Here is a 12,698-nt window from a genome sequence, read left to right on the forward strand (position 1 = left end):
GAAGGAAGGAAGGAAGGAAACCAGGTCACCCACAATTTACTCCAAAAGCATTCTTTCCCTTCCTTTGTACTCCTAAGGCTTACCTCTATCTTAGCATTTAACCATTAATTTGAAATTATCTGTTTATGAACCTGCCTCTCAACACTAACCAAAAGCTATTCAAACAGAGGTATCAGCCAGGCATGGTGGCTTATTCTGTAATTCCTTTGGGAAGCCCAGGCAGGAGGATTACTTGAGGCCGAGAGTTCAAGATCAGCCTGGGCAACATAGCAAGACACCATCTCTGCAAAAAAATAAAAGTTTTAAAAAGGAGAAATCATAACTGATCTTTGTGCCCCTGCTCTAAAGCTTACCACAATGCCTGCCACATACTGGGCCCTCAAAATAAATTATTGATTAATTTTCACAATGGGGCTACAAGGCAGGCATTACAAACGAAAAACTAACACCCAGAAAGCCAGTTACATACCAGGAGATGGGAGGGCAGCAACTTGAAACCAACTCTACTGCTAAGGCCTAGGCTCTCTCAAGTACAACCTGGAAGACATGAGTAAGCATGGAGATGGAGATGAGAATGAGGTGTTGGGGCACCTGCCTGGGACATGATGCGTCAGGAATGGAGGGATATGAAGGTGGACAAGATTCTGGAGGGTGGAAGAGTATGGTCATGAGGCCTTGGCATTGTGGCTTCTAAGAAGAGCCCTGATAAGCTAAACTGCCTGGCAATGTCTGACGTTGCCAGTTTAGCTGCCCAGGCATGTCTGCTAGCTAAATCTAAATCCTGGGCCTGAGGCCAATGTCCCCACAAATACCCACAACTCTGCTGCACAACCATATTCAGAGTCCTGCACTTACTCAGCCTCTGCTTGCTGAGCAAGCAGACACTACCTCTCTTTGAGTACAAGCCTCCAGGAAGTTCCTAATGTATATCAAGGCGGGAATATCCAAATTATATTAGAAGGCCAGGCACAGTGGCTCACATCCATGATCCCAGCATTTTGGGAGGCTGAGGCAGGTGGATCACTTGGGACCGGGTGTTTGAGACCAGCCCGAGCAACATGAAAAAACCCTCTACAAAAAAAAAAAAAAAAATAGCCAGGCATGGCAGCACGCACCTGTAATCCTGGCTACTCAGGAGGCTGAGGCAGGCGGATCAATTGAGCCCGGGAAGTTGAGGTTGCAGTGAGCCATGATGGCACCACTGCACTCTAGGGTGCATAACAGAAGGAGATCCTCAAAACAAACAAGCAAACAAACTAACATAGTATATTAGAAGATAAATAAATATGGACTTGTGTGGACAAGAGTGTCTGTGTACCTCAGCCTCTCCTGAGAGGTGCCTCTTCTCCCACCCACCTTCCAGGGGCCTTCCCCTACAAACCTAAACACAGAAGGCAGCCAATGAAAGGGACCAAGAGGCAGATTCATGAGATAAGCCAAGGAAAGCCCAGGTCCAGGAGCCCATAGAATCAAGAGAATATTCTCAGACAGTAGCAAAACAGGAGGACTGTTCAACACAGCTAAATGCATGCAACAGAACATGGTCATCCCCTGCACGCCCTTCTCTGGAGCTCCTTAGACTAGAAGTTGATTTCTTCTGGACAAGAAAGACACAGGACATGGGGTGAAAATAATTCCAGCAAAAGAAAGCTAAATACACCATCCCATGTTTGCAAAACACAGGAAAGGTAGCGAGAGTATGGAGAACCAAGGATAAAGGTAGGATGCCCTTTTCTGGTAAACTGCATGCCAAACAAAGGTGAGGGGCCAGAATTAGCTCATTAGCAGGGAACTCAGGGAAGAATACCCTGCCCTCTGTTCTGTCCTCACCTGAATCTCTGGGACGAAGCCAACTTGACACCTCCCTAAATGGTTCTAGAAACAGAAGAGTTCATCCCTTGCCCGGGGAAGGGACTTCTAGGTCTTCAGTTCTAATCATATATTTTATGCACGCGTGGAGACATTCAGATACATGGCCCCCACCCTGTTTCTGCTCTGCAGACTGAGATAAGGCTTTACAAAATTTCACAAGAAACTGGAATTTGTTGCCCTTCTTTTCCATCTCCCCTTAGCCAGCTCCACTTTTCCTCGGATGTGACGGAGACTCGTAACCAGCTGGACAGCATACATCCCAGAGCTGGAGGGGAGCACAAGCGACCCTGACTCACCTGCCCGTGCTCAGGGAGGGAAGGAAACCTGTGAAACCTGGAAATCCCCTCTGGGGGAGGTGTGGCCAGCTCCTAGGCACCACCTCCGCAGAATTTCTCCAATCATAATAACAAGAAGGAAAACAAGCAGTTATCCAGTGCTTTCTCTATGCCAGCCATCAGGCTCCACAAGTATTATGTCGTTAAAAGCTCCCAACAGCCTTATGAGCTGGGCACTGTCATTCTCCCCACTTTGTGGATAAGGAAATAGAGCAGTCGCATAAATTGGTCTGGGGTCACCCTTGGTTTCCCATTGGAGTGTAGGCTTCCTGAGGTTAGAAGTTGTTTTTATGGGCTGGGTGCGGTGGCTCACGCCTGTAATCCCAGCACTTTGGGAGGCTGAGGCGGGCGGATCACCTGAGGTCAGGAGTTCAAGACAAGCCTGGCCAACATGGTGAAAACCCGTCTCTACTAAAAATACAAAAATTAGCCGGGTGTGGTGGCAGGCACCTATAATCCCAGCTACTCGGTAGGCTGAGGGAGGAGAATCGCTTGAACCCGGGAGGCAGAGGTTGCAGCGCCACTGCACTCCAGCCTGGGTGACAGAGTGAGACTCCCTCTCAAAAAAAAAAAAAAGAAGTCGTTTATATGATGCTTTGGGAATGATATCAAGAACATAAATGCTGACTGACCAACTGAAAGATTCGAAGCACCATGGGTATTTAATAAATGCTATTACTGATCGCTATTCATAAATCATTAATATGATTTTACATGTCTCAGGAAGCAGTACCACAAATAATTCTGAAGTTACTATATCAATAACAAATTATGTAAGTGACAAAATTGCATTTGTTCACAAGGCTAGAAATAGAGCCTATTTGTTTTCAGGAGTGTGGACCTTATTTGTTTTTGTTGATAAGAAGGATAAGCTGTTCTGGTATAAGTAACAATATTTAATTGCTATTACCTAGTATCAAATCAGTGCAAAAGGAAAAATCACAGGTCACGAGATATATGGCAGAAGTTAGAAGAATGTAAGGGAATTAAATTAATTAAAGGCTGCTTCTGTGACTCAATTAATTGAATGATATTGAAAAGAGAAGGTAGAAAGCTGGATTCAGGGCTGATTTTCAGGAGCCTAGTTGTAAATAATGAGGCCATCCCTTGGATGTGTACACGACACCAACACCTCATAGCCTCCACAGGAGCAGGGTTCATCTCCTCCTCCCAGTACCTGCAACAACAGAACACAGAGACACCAGCAAGCATTTCCGCAATCACAAACCCCACCTTTCTCTTATCATGCTGTTCTACCTTTCTTTTCCCTATATCCTTAACTTCTTACATTTTAAATCTTGTTTTTCTGTAAGCTGCTTCAAATCCTACCTGAAAAAGGCAGGGTATCAGAAAATCAATACATTCTTCAGGAACTTAACCAAAGGGAATTTCCTGTGAGCAGCACATGGCCTTGACTTTGCCCCTGGAAAGGTGTCCTCATCACATCATTGTCAGACCACCGCAGGAACCCACAGCTCATCCTGCCTGTTCCAATTCATGTCTCACTCATTAAACCATCCTGTTTGTTTATTTGTTTGTTTGTTTGTTTGTTTTCTACTGAATCCTCTGGTTAAACAGCAGGAGCAATGCAGTCAAATGTCTTGATAAAATGTTCACACCCTTCCGTGAAATTTCTAAGTGTAGCTATACAGGATGGAGGAAAAGCCACTGTTTCCAGTTACTGACCTGGGCGGACTTAGTTTTCTTCAGGGTTCCTGCAGTGGGTTTCCTCTCAAGCAGTGAGTTCTTACCTCTCAAAGGAAGAAGCCACACTGGCCATGTAAAGAGAGTGTCCAAACCTTCCTCTTCCGCAGCTGGAGATACTTCCCAGTTCCTCTTCTGTTTGGGGACTGGGAAGCTCTGAGTCCCAACTTCTCTTGTCTGATTTCACTTTCTCACCCACCAACCCCTGTTCTCACTCAACCACGAAGTGCCCTCAACACTGATCTCTGCCTAAAAATGACTGAAATCAATGTTCAATTTTGGGGGGATGACTGATTCTAATGTTGGGAAGAGGAGCTTAAAAGATACGACCTCCCACTCAGTAAGAAAGGGGTCCCTGAACACCTTTCTTGAGACATAACTTCCCTACTCCCACTTAAATGCTAGCAATTCTTGCTTTTTGCCACAGTGAGGCAAGGCATTTCCGGAAGTTATGCTGCAAAGTAAATCTTTTTAGATCTCCAGTTTCAAGACTCCAGTTTTAGGCACCTAGATAGGTGCCAAGTTTTCATTTTGTTAAATAAGGATATTTAAAAAATAAATAGGTGCCCCCTTCTGCGCGGTCACACCGAGCCAGCGCCTAGGTCTGGAACTGGACCACAGCACCTTAGCTTCTTCATCCACCACCTCCCAACCATGGACCCCTGGAAAGTGAACGCACTTCCGGCTTTTGTGAAAATGTATAAGCAGGATCCAAGCATTCTGCACATCGAGGAAATGTACTTCCTGAGGGAGTGGGTGGAGAGCATGGGGGGTAAACTACCACCTGCTACTCAGAAAGTTAACTCAGAAGAAAATACCAAGGAAGAAAAACCTGATAATAAGAAGGTGGAGGAAGACTTAAAGGCAGACGAACCATCAAGTGAGGAAAGTAATCTATAAACTGATAATGAAGGTGTGACTGAACCAGACGCTGATGCCCCTAAGAAATGGGAGATGAAAATGCAGAGATAATGGAAGAGATGATGGATCAGGCAAATGATAAGAAAGTGACTGCTATTGAAGCCCTAAATGATGGTGAACTGCAGAAAGCCATTGACTTATTCACAGATGCCATCAAGCTGAATCCTCAGTTGGCCATTTTGCACGCCAAGAGGGCCAGTGTCTTCGTCAAATTACAGAAGCCAAATGCTGCCATCCGAGACTGTGACAGAGTCATTGAAATAAATCCTGATTCAGCTCAGCCTTACAAGTGGTGAGGGAAAGCACATAGACCTCTAGGCCACTGGGAAGAAGCAGTACATGATCTTGCCCTTGCCTGTAAATTGGATTATGACGAAGATGCTAGTATAATGCTGAAAGAAGTTCAGCCTAGGGCACAGACATTGCAGAACATGGGAGAAAGTATGAGCAAAAACGTGAAGAGCAAGAGATCAAAGAAAGAATAGAAAGAGTTAAGAAGGCTCGAGAAGAGCATGAGAGAGCCCAGAGGGAAGAAAAAGCCAGACGACAGTCAGGAGTTCAGTATGGCTCTTCTCCAGGTGGACTTCCTGGGGGAATGCTTGGAACAGGAGGGGGCATGCCTGGGACAGCCGGAATCCCTGGACTCAATGAAATTCTTAGTGATCCAGAGGTTCTTGCAGCCATGCAGGATCCAGAAGTTATGGTAGCCTCTTCCAGGATGTGGCTCAGAACCCAGCAAATATGTCACAATACCAGAGCAACCCAAAGGTTATGAATCTTACCAGTAAATTGTCAGCCAAATTTGGAGGTCAAGCGTAATGTCCTTCTGATAAATCAAGACCTTGCTGAAGGAAAAGCAACCTAGATCACGTTATGGATGTCACAATAATACAAACCAGTGTACCTCTGATCTTCTCATCAACAGAGCTGGGGTGCTTTGAAGATAATCCATATCCCTCTCCCCCAAATGCAGCTGAAGCATTTACCGTGGTTTGCCATTCATTCAGATAATGTTTTCCTACTAGGAATTACAAACTTTAAACCCTTTTAAACCTTAAAATATTTAAAACAAATTTAAAGGGACTGTTAATTCTTATATTTTCTTTATTAATCATTTTGGATTTTTTTCTTTGAATTATTGGGCAGGGAAGATACTTATGTATGGAAGATTATTGCTCCAATTTGAGTGAAATAAAAGTTTATTAGTGTGAGGCAAACATAAAATAATAAATAAATAGGTGAAGGAAGGGAAAATCTACCATCTATAATCTACAATGATCATAGTTTCATAAAAGAAAGAACAGCAAAACATCAGAAAGCTATAATGTCAAAATAAAAGGCAGGACTTTAAACCAAATCAATGTTTCTTTCTTTTTAAAAATGTCATAATTTTGCCCTCATCTCTGTCATTCCATGAAAACAGGTAAACAGTTGATCAAGATCATTGCCAACCTAGAATTTGGCAATGATTGCTATAAAGCAGGGGTTATTTTCACAGAAGGCCTTGTGACCTGGAGCAGCTCAACCACCCAACCCCAGTCCACTGACCCCAGCAGGCCAACAAGGCAACACAAGTAAAGCACAGTGCAGATCCAGTTGTGCTCTTGACACGCAATTTTGGATTAAACGAAGACACAAATATGATCAACAAAAAGTCTTGAGCAAAGACAGAACAATTAACTATTGCTGTGATAAACTTCTCTCCAAGTTCTATCAAATGTAAGTAGATGAGGCACGTGTCCCACACATACAACAAAATATACACACGGCATATTAAAATTAAAATGTGCTGTATCTGGAATACATCTGAATCTGAAATGCTAAGCAGAGTACACATGTATTCCCTAGGTAGTAGAGCTGTCCAGTGGAGAGAATACCCAGCCAGTGGGAAGGAGGCTGGGATCTGGCCCTGACTTTGTCACTAAGTGGTTCTTGAGCCTGGGGCAAGTTGTTTAATTTTTCTGTGCTCAGTTTTCTCAGACATAATTAAGGGAGTTAGATTAAAATTATCTCTTAGGGCCAGTCCTGCTTGAAAATGCTTAACCTAATACATAACAGCGTGTTCCCTCTCTCTGAGAATTTGTAAGGCCTCGGGGAAGGAGAAGAATGGTAAGCATCTTCTCAAAAGCTGACCATGGGCTATCCCTAAAGCACAGGGACTCTCACTTTGGGCTATTCAAAGGCATAACACCCACAATGCTGAACCAAAGAGCCAGAGGCACAACCCAATTAGCTCATAAATCAACATGTGTGGACTTAAGCATCCATTGTGGGTCAACAAATGAGAGTAAAACTTCTCCAGCTACCCCCAGCTCCCTGGTCACCCTTGTCCCTCGAGTTAACACAGATACTTGCCATCGGTGGTAAAAAACTTCTCTTAGAGTGTTGACTCTGTGGCATGCATGTTACATGCATTACCTCTTTTAAACCTTAACACAATCCTACAAGGTTGGTCAAAGTCTCTCCATAATACGGATAAGAAAACTGAGGCTCAGGTAGGTTAAGTACAGTCCAAGGTTACAATGTGAGGAGCAGGATTCCAATGGAGGCCTCTTGGACTCTAACATTTGCGCCCCTTCCTCATGTTCACCATATTGCATCCGTCACACCGCTGACATGCCCAAGAGACATATCAAAAACCCCAGGGCCCCTCAGACAAATGATCCCTGCATCCATCAGCATTCGTGTCTGGTCAATTTCAGAGAATCTCCCATTAGACTTTGACCTTGGAAAGCCAACTGCTTTCTCCTCTCTGACAGCTCTCCTTCCCAGGGAGACCAACAAGCCATTGAAGCACCCACCAGACTTTCTACAGCATGAAGAGCCTCTGCATATAAAGCTGTGGGCAGACGGGCAGGCTTGGGGTGCACAGGGCAGTCATGGAACCTAGCTTTTCCAACTTTGATTAGTCTGGCATTTAATTCTAACCTGGTTTACTCAAACCAGCTGCTAAACGCTTGCTATTCAAAGTGTGGTCCATGGATCAGCAACTTCCTGGTATCACCCAAGAGCCTGTTAGAAATGAGGAATCTCAAGCCCCATATCAGACACACTGAATCTGTGTACTAGCAAGATGCTTCCGGTGACTTGAACACGCATGCATGTTCTAAAAGCTCCATCCAAGAATCACTGATGGGGCTTTTTGAAAGTATGAATTTCCAGGAACTACAGTCCAGAATTGTAGAAAAGGGGCTGAAGAAATACAAGGAGGCCCCAAAAATGTGTATTTTATTTCAAAACTTGTTTTCTTTTGGTCCCCTGTCCTCAAGAAAAATCAAGTCCTTTCCAGCTTAATTCAAAGAACAATTTTGTTTTATGAACAGCTGTCCCTATAGCCGTAGGGCTATAGGCCAGTAGACACACCCCCCTCCCTAGAGGACATGCCAGTGTCCTCACACAGGCCCTCTCTGTGGCTGAGCCCCATCTTGCAGAAAATGCATGGAACAATTCTACATAAATCAGAGTGTTCCCTTCTCAGTCGTTTCCCATCCCCCAATCCCATGTCCCCCAGTTCATAAGGAGATTAGACCATCATCCCCATATCAATAGTAGAACTCCTATATTTTATTTTCTACCATCCTGATGTGTATAAATTTAGGAAAGAGGGAAGAAGAAAGGAAGGAAGGTAGAAAACTAATTAACATTTGTTAAAAATTTATACTATATATCAGGCCCACCCTGTTCCCTAAAATGGTTTTGGGGTTTGTTTTGTTTTCTTTTTTGAGATGGGGGTCTCAATATGTTGCTCAGCCTAGTCTCAAACTCCTAAGCTCAAGTAATTCTCCTACCCCAACCTCTCAAGTAGCTGAGACTATAGGGGCACACCACCAGACCCAGCTCAAAACAGCTTACATACACTTTTCACTTAATATACATAAAAGTATGTAAGATTGATATTATTGCCTTAATTTTAGAAGTGGAGACTAAAGCTCAGATAGTTTAAAAACTCTCCCAAAGCAAGGATTCTGAACAGAACCCAATACTAAAGTCCTGTCACATTATTTCTGCTACCCCAACTTGCCTACATAGCATATTATGTAAATAAAAATTTGTTGAGATATGATTCACATACCATAAAATTCAATTTGGTAGTTTTTAGTATATTCACAAGGTTGTGAAACCCTCCCCACTATCTACCTCCAGAACATTTCCATCATCCCCAAAAGAAACCCCAAATCAATGAGCAGTCATAGTCATTTCCCATTCCCCACACCATCCCTAGTCCCTGGCAATCACTTTGTGTCTCTATGGATTTGCTTCTTCTGGATATTTCATAGAAATGGAAGCATACAATATTTGGCCTTTTGTGTCTGGCTTTTTTCACTTAGCACAGTCATTTCAAGGTTCATCCATGTTGTCGCATGTATCAGTACTTGATTTATTTTTACAGCTGAACAACAGTCCATTATAAGAACATACCACATTTTGTTTATCCTTTCATAAGTTGATGGACACTTGGATTGTTTCCACTTTTTAGCTATTATGAATAATGCTCCTATAAACATTCATGTACAAGTTTTTGTGTGGACATACATTTTTAATTCTCCTGGGTATATACCTAGGAGTGGAGTTCCTGGACCATATAATAGTAAGTCTATGTTTAGCTTTCTGAAGAAATGCCAAACTGTTTTCCAAAGTGGCTACATCATTTTATATTTCCACCAGAAATGAATGAGAGTTCAACTTCTCCATATCCGTGCCAACTCTTATTATTATCTGTCATTTTGATAGCAGTAATTCTAGCTGTAAAGAGGTATCTCACTCAAGTTTTGATTTGCATTTTCCTAATAACTAATAATATTGAGCATCTTTTCGCATGCCTATTGGCCATTTGTACATTTCTTTGGAGAAAGTATTCAAATCTTTGCCCATTTTTAAATTGGAACATTTGTCTTTTTGTTGTTGAGTTGTATTCTTTATATATTCTAGAAGCTAGGCCCTTTTCAGATATATGATGTAGATTATCTTGTCACTTTTTTTTTTTTTTTTTTTTTTTTTGAGATGGAGTCTCACTCTGTTGCCCAGGCTGGAGTACAGTGGTGCAATCTCAGCTCACCGTAACCTCTGCATCCCAGGTTCAAGCAATTCCCCTGCCTCAGCCTCCTGAGTAGCTGGGATTACAGGCACATGCCACCACGCCTGGCTAATTTTTGTGTTTTTAGTAGAGACGAGGTTTCATGATGTTCTCCAGGCTGGTCTCAAACTCCTGACCTCAGGTGATCCACCCTCCTTGGCCTCCCAAAGTGCTGGGATTACAGGCGTAAGCCACCGTGCCCAGCCCTTTTCACTTTCTTGACAGTGGCCTTCAAAGAACAAAGGCTTTTAGTTTTGAAGTCCAATTTATCTATTTTTTCTTATTTTTGCCTCAGGCATCATGTCTAATAAACCATTGCCTAAACCAAGATTATGAAGATTTATACCTATGTTTTTTCCTAAGAGTTTTATAGTTTTACATTTAGGCCCTTGGCTCACCTTGAGTTAATTTTGTATATGGTATGAGTAGGGCTCCAACTTTATTCTTTTGCATGTGGATATTCAGTTGACCCAGCACCATTTATTTCCCCATCGAGTTGTCTTGTTACCCTTGTCAAAACCCAGCTAATAGTAAATGTGTGGGTATGTTTCTGAAATCTCAATTCTATTTCACTGATTTATATGTCTATCTTTATGTCAGTACCACACTATCTTGATTACTGTAGCTACACAGTAAGTTTTAAAATTGGGAAGTGTGAGTCCTCAAACTTTGTTGAGTTTTGTTTGTTTTTCAAGATCATTTTGACTATCCTGAGTGTGTTGTTATAGTTTTCCGTATACAAGTCTTGCATTTTTTTTGTTAAATGCATTCAGATGACCTATCTTCAAGTTCACCAATACTTTCTACTACCAGTTCAAATATGCTGTTGAGTTCTTCTAGTGACTTTTTAAAATTGTAGTTATTGTACTTTTCCATTGCAGAAATTTCTATTTGGTTCTTTTTATCATTTTATCTCTTTATTACTATTCTTTATTTGGTGAGACATCAATCTCATACTTTCCTTTAATTCTTTAGATATGATTTCTTCTAGTTCCTTGAATGTATTTATAAAGCTGAGTTAATATCTATGTTCAGTTACGTTCAGTGTGTGGGCCTCCTCAGGGACAGTTTCTGTTTACCTGGGATGTTTTTTTTCTTCTGTATAAGCCATATTTTCTTGTTTATTTGTGTATCTTATAATTTTTCTTCAAAACTGAACATTTAAAAAACATGAAGCCAGGCAAAGTGACTTATGCCTGTAATCCCAGCACTTTGGGAGGCTGAGGCGGAAGGATTGCTTACACCTGGGAGTTCAATAACAGTCCAGAGAACATAGCAAGACCCTGATTCTACAAAACTATGAAAATTAACCAGGTGTGATGACACATGCCTATAGTCCCAGCTACTTGGGAAACTGCGGCGGGAGGATCACTTAAGCCCAAGAATTTGAGGCTGCAGTGAGCTATGATTGCACCACTTCACTTCAGCCTGGGCAATAGTGAGAACCTGTCTCAAAAAAATATAAATAAAACCAACACACACACACACACACACACACACAATGTGACAACTTTGAACACCAGACTCCCTTCTCCTCCCTGAGTTTGTTTTTGTTGCTGTTCATTGTTCTTTTTTTTATTGCTGTTGTTGCTGCTGTTTCCTGACTTTCTTAAATTAATTACGTGAAGTCTGTATTCTTTATCATGTGTAACCGCCAAAGTCTCTGTTCTGTTTGCTTATTGACCAGCTAATAGATAGAGATTTTTTTTTTAATTTCTTGAACTAATAACTCTGGAACCAACAAGTCTCCCAGTCTTTGCCAAGCACTTCTGCATGTGTGTTTTGGGGCATGCCTTCAATGATCAGAAAGGCAGTTTACAGCTCTGCCTTAGCCTTCACTTCTTACTTGTGCAGAGCCTCAAGGTCAGCCAGAGGTGAGAGATTAGGGCCTTCTCAGGTCTTTCCTGGGAATGTGTGTAGCCCTGCACATGCACATGGCTTTTTAGATTCCCAGGGATTTGTCCAAGCTTTTCAAACCCCCTACAGACCTCATTCCTCAGGGGTTTATTTTACATTTTTTACTCAGTCTTTTGTTAGTCCCAACTGGAATCACGGCCTCAGAACGTTACAATGTTGAAAAATTCCAACTGATTATTTTTGACAAACATCTTAGCAATATAGCTGTTCACACAGAGTATGTTCTGAGTCAGGTCAGATAAAGAAAAGTCCGGAGGACGAAACTTTACAGGCAACTTCCAAAAAGGTCACAAAGTGACAGTTCTCTGGGGATGAGGCTTTTTGGGAAGCTCCAAACCTGTTCTGTTTCCTTCCATCGGCTGCTAGTTTGCTAATCTTCACAGTTACCATAGTTGCAAAGGCCCTCATGGAGGTGGGGTGAAGTGAGTGGGACCAGGGCTACTTGAAATGCCCTAACGCTCATAGTTCTTAATGATATTCAACCATTTTTCTTAAATAAATGCTCCCAGATTGTTGCAAGGATTTGGTTAACTTCCAAAATTCTGGAAAACTTATTTTGACCATTTTTTGCTAGTGTTCTCATTGTTTTAATGAAGGAGCTGATTTTTCAGAGTTATTTATGCCACCATTCTGTCAGTGTTTCTCTTGAAGGAACACATAGTAAATATTATCTTGATTCTAATCTACATTTTGTTTCTTTCTACTCACAAAGTTGCATATTTCTTTCCTCTTCTTCAGTGAGTAAGTCATAAAATTCAGAAAGGAGATGTGAAAAAGCATATTTTCTGATTTTTTTTTTGTTCTATGGTGTTATGGAAGAATGTATCAGGAACAAGGTAAACCTAAGCTGTTTCTTTCCAAATAAATATAAATAA

General features: G+C 41.9%; 1 pseudogene; it reads left to right on the forward strand.

Annotated features, from left to right (window-relative positions):
- Nucleotides 1–3,088: 3,088 nt before the first annotated feature.
- On the forward strand, nt 3,089–5,778 carry LOC108536436 (hsc70-interacting protein pseudogene; annotated as a pseudogene).
- Nucleotides 5,779–12,698: the final 6,920 nt, after the last annotated feature.

Source organism: Rhinopithecus bieti, unplaced genomic scaffold (genome assembly GCF_001698545.2).
Source record: "Rhinopithecus bieti isolate Rb0 unplaced genomic scaffold, ASM169854v2 scaffold_11964, whole genome shotgun sequence".
NCBI classification, from domain to species: domain Eukaryota; kingdom Metazoa; phylum Chordata; class Mammalia; order Primates; family Cercopithecidae; genus Rhinopithecus; species Rhinopithecus bieti.